Here is a 5,211-nt window from a genome sequence, read left to right as displayed (position 1 = left end):
TGTATCATTCATTATTGTGATTAACATACAAAAAGCTTGACCTTTGACAATCTTAGCGGGTTTAATTTCCAGATCATATTCTTGCATTGTTGTTACCAATTAGCCCTTTTTTCTCTTAGCTCCTTTTGAATGAGTAATTGTCTATACTGAAAAAAGAACGATTACCTTAACATGAGCTTTCAAAAGAAAAGTTCTAAAGTATTTAACAACTTTGTAGACTGTGAAGGCTTGTTTTTCCGCTCCTGTATAATTTAATTCAGCTCCTTGAAAATTTGAACTGTAAAAAGAAATTGGAGATTCCATTTTTTGTTCATTTGGTTGGGTTAAAACTGCTGCATAAGATAGATCAGAAGAAAAAGTGTAAAAAATAAAATGATTGGAAAAATTGGGAGTTGATAGAGAAGCAGCATTAATTATATCTTGTTTGATGGTTTGAAATTCTTATTTTTCATCATCTCACCATTTGAACAATGAATCTTTCTTGATCATTTTTTAAGAGGTAAAATGATGTGTGAAAAGTATGGAACAAATCTTTTGACAAAATTAATTTTCCCTAAAAAAGATTGCATTGGTTTTTTATTATGTGGAAATGGAATTTCTGAAATTGTTTGAATTTTATCCTAATCAATACAAACTCCATGTTTTGAAACAATGAATCCTAAGAGCTTACCTTCATTAAGAGAAAAAAATGATTTCTTAGGGTTAAGAGAAATTCCATATTTTTTGCATCTTTCAAACATTTGTTTTAAATCATGTAGATGATTACTTCTGTTTTTCGAATATATGGTAATATCATCAAGATATACAACTACAGTTTTATTAATTAACCCCTTGAAAGAAATATCCATAGCTCTTTGGAATGTAGCTCCTACGTCCATTAATCCAAAAGGCATTTTTTGATAGGCATATGTTCCCCATTTTGTTAGAATGTGGTTTTCAACTGGTCTTCTCGATGAACTAAAATCTGATTATACCCTGAAAATCCGTCTAAGAAATGCATTAATTCATAACCTGCTATTGATTGTAAGACTTTCTCCATTGATGGTAAGGGAAAGTTATCCTTTTGACATGCTCTATTCAGATTTCTAAAATCGATGCAAATTCAAATATCACCTCTTCTTCCTAACTGGTACCAGATTTGAAACCCATTGTGAATGTCTGACAGGAAAAATAATCTTGGCTTTTAAAACTTTATTCAACTCATTTTTTATTTGGGTTTCCAAATTTAGATGAATTTTCCTAAGCTTTTGTTGGGTAGGTTTGACTTCTAGTACTATCGTGATAGTATGTTAGATAATAGAGGCATTGTATGTTTTGAGATCTTGATAATTCTAGGTAAATATATCTTTATATTTCTTTAACAAATTAATGAATACATTTCTTTCCTCAGATGAAAGGCCAAACCCTAAATTAATATTTTGAGGTTTTTGATCAGATCCTATGTTAACTAATTCAAAATTTAAAGTAGAACTCTGGAGTTTGCAATTGTTGACCTTTTTGAATCTATCCTTCAAATCATATAGATCTTCAAGCTTGACTACAGATTTAAGTAATGGATTTTTTTCAATTTTTTGTTTTGTTTGATTATAATGCTCATCTTCATCTACAATCTGGTCATCATATGATCCTTTAGATGTCAAAAAACTTATGATATCTTGATCATCATTGAATACTCGCCAATTGGTGATGTTATCTAGGAACGATGGTCAAAAAATCAACTCAATAGAAAATAGATCTGGACTATAATCTTTTGATGGTATGAACTTTGAAGCTACATTGGCCAAAAGATGAGCACTTGCATTTTGGAATCTAGGTATAGGGGAAATATTGAATGCTAAAAAATGAGAAGTAAGGACTTGAACTAAAGATTGATAATGTTTCAGATGTATAGAGAGATAGTGAATAGTATTCCTGAATTGTCTTATAACAATCTCTGAATCTCCAAATACCTGAATATATTTAATATCAAGAATAATTTCTTTGTAGAGACCTTGAACCAATGCCTCATACTCAACATATTCATGCATTCAAATTCTAACCTACCAGATAACATTGTCCTTTCACCTTCTGGATTAATTAGTATGCATCCCATTCCTTTACCATCGTTGGATCTAGATCCATCAAAATAAAGCTTCCAAAAAAAAATAATTAACTAATGGTTTATCTACAAAATTCAAACATCTAAGAAAATCTGTCTCAAAGAAATTTTCTACTTGTGAATTAACATAATTGATTGAAAAAGGTGATTTTTGTGCATAAAAATTTCCCAAAAATGATTCAGCCGAATAATTTCCAAGAATATTATTATTAAAATGTATCGACTCATTTTCTTCTTCAAAATCTGTTATTGAACATTTCATATGATTTTCACGATACTCTTATTTTATTAGGCTTTCCCTTATATGGAAGCCACATGTGGGACAAATCTATTGCAAAGTAACCATGAAGTTTTTCAGACCAATCTCTGCTAAGAATTAGAGCATAAAATTATGGAATATCAACAATTAATATATCAATGATTTGAGAAACTTTGTTATGCAACTAGCTCACAAAAAGATAGAAAAGAGAGATAAATGCCTTAGAATTCAGCCTCTTTGAGGGGGCAACCTACTTTACATTACACAAATGAACAATTCTTGGATGGTACATGTTGGGTGAAAATATTATCGTTTAATTATGTTTTAATACTTGCCCAACTATTTAATTTGTCAATCCGAGGTTCGTAGGCTTACGAGGCACATGCACTATATATGCAAGACCGAAATGGAACTAATTTAATCTAAATTACTGAAATCGAATTAATCTAGGAAGGCATTGAAATACTAACTAGGAAAGCAGGAAATTGCATAAGGGGAAAGCAATACAACATGTGAAGAATTGAATGACAAACAACATATGTGAGCTCACAACAATAAAACTATCTCAAATTATATTACAAGAATCAATTACAAATCATGAAAGCATAACAATAAAAGATGAAAAACTAAGAATTCCCTTCTCATAATTACAAAACTATTTCTTAAAGCTAATCTCCATTCTTTCCATTATTCATTATTATCAAAATGAAGAATGAGAACTCCCTTATATACATGAGGAAGATAACCATCTCATAATTACATATCCAATATTCTCTCAAGCACTCTCAACTAATTTCCCATTATTACAAGATATGATCCCTTTGAATCCTCCACAAATCTCTCAAGCATTTTCAACTACTTTCCCATTATTACAAAATATGATCCCTTTGAATCCTCCACAAATCTCTCAAGAATTTTCAACTACTTTCCCATTATTACAAAATATGATCCCTTTGAATCCTCCACAAATCTCTCACATATCTTGGATAATATATGCTAACCAAATCCTCCGTGATTTTCTCCTTAGGAATAGGCTTGCATAATTATCTCCTTAATACGGTGGAGGAGATATGGATAAGATATGCCAACCAAATCCTCCATGATTTTCTCCTTAGGAATAGGCTTGCATAGTTATCTCCTTAATATGGTGGAGGAGATATTTGAGAAGTCTCTTGGAATTAATTCTTCACATATTTCCTACACATCACAAAACTCACATATTCTTGAGATATATATAAAAATATGTATATTTTCTAATATTTAATCATAAATTCACTTGTAATACAAAAATGAATAAAATGGGAAATAAGAAGGTGAAACCCAAATGTATTTATGAAAATGATATGATAAAAGGTTAATGGGATGATGAAATGTAAGGAATAGTGAAGAAAAAAGGTGGATGAAAATATGACATTTCTGAGTCCAAGCATCCTCCCCAACTGAACTTGTTGCATGTCCTCATGCAACCATGCATGGGTCTCCTTAAGAACATTTGGCATCTTGAACTTTGGCTTTTACATGATGATGTCTTTTAATAATGAATGTTTCCAGGATATGTGAAAGACATGAGTAACAACTTACATTTTCTTAAGGTTGGTTCTTGTGTGACAACCATGCATACAAAGAATGTTGGTTCTTGTGTTAACAACATTCATTTCGTTTTCTATTCTCTTTTCTTCAATAATAATGTAAACAGTCACTGGAAATCATAATGTGCATAAGAAAGCCCTTTTGTAATGAAACATGCCAATATTGTGTATGAAGCAAAGTGCAACAAAGTATCATTGGAAAATAAATGTTGGTGAATGGTAAATGAGAGAAAAAAAATGGAGTGATAGTGATGAAGAAATGGAATCATGGTAGTGAATATGTAGTGAATATAGTTCTCCCACCCCCCCAACTAAATTGGTTGCATGTCCTCATGCAACTTGACATGGCTCATGAAAGGAAATGTAGCATGGTGAGGGAATTTTCCAAAATATTCAAGTTAGCATATAAGGAATTGCATGATTAAAGATTAGAAAACAACATACCTCTACTTACCTAAGAATTATGAACTATGCAATAGGAATGTAGCTACTACTGCTGGTGGATCAGGAAAATGTGACTGATGTTGTTGTAACTGGATCCTAGGAAATGAAGGAATCTAAACTGCTGATGCTGAATCATGGAAAAGATAAACGCTGAAAGTGGAACTGTGATACTCTCATAGATCAAAATTCATGCTGCTGTAACTGCTGAGGGAGTCGTGAAAAAGTGTATAATCTTTGTCTGTTAATAAACTATGGTACAATTCTAATCATGCAAAAGAATGTGTTGATGTCGAGCATGAAAAGAAATCATTGGATTACCAGCCATTGACGCATGCCATTAACCAATGCAAGGCAACTCACCATTGATGTCAATGAGTTCCAAGGTACCCGAGTACATCTTGCGAAATGCGAATAAAGGGGTTGACGTTGAGCCATTTGCAAGATCTGAAGATCAAGGGACATTGATGTATTCCCATGATCGTCAGCGAGAGAACTTTCCATTAAGGCATGCAAGCCTCTAGGTACTCAAAAGGAACTCTAGTCTATTTCCAAAATAAGGTGCTGATGTCGATGGGGCAAGACCTGTTGAAAGGTGGGCCTTAAGGAATCCCACATCAGTCAACGCGAGTTTGTACAAAAAGATTTGGTAGGACTATAAATGGAAAGAAATCACAGACAAGCAGTGTGGATCAGCATGGCGAGGAAAACAAGGCAATGTCATCATGGAAAGGGAATGAGTTTTATTCAAAAGGAAAACTAGAAGGAAAAATAAACTGAAAAGGATAAAGGAATGTATGCGATTCAGAAAAATAGGCATGCAT

Source organism: Pinus tabuliformis, chromosome X, assembly GCF_031772625.1.
Source record: "Pinus tabuliformis cultivar Carrire ecotype Pingquan chromosome X, CPIR1, whole genome shotgun sequence".
Lineage (NCBI taxonomy): Eukaryota > Viridiplantae > Streptophyta > Pinopsida > Pinales > Pinaceae > Pinus > Pinus tabuliformis.
This window is presented reverse-complemented; position numbering follows the sequence as displayed.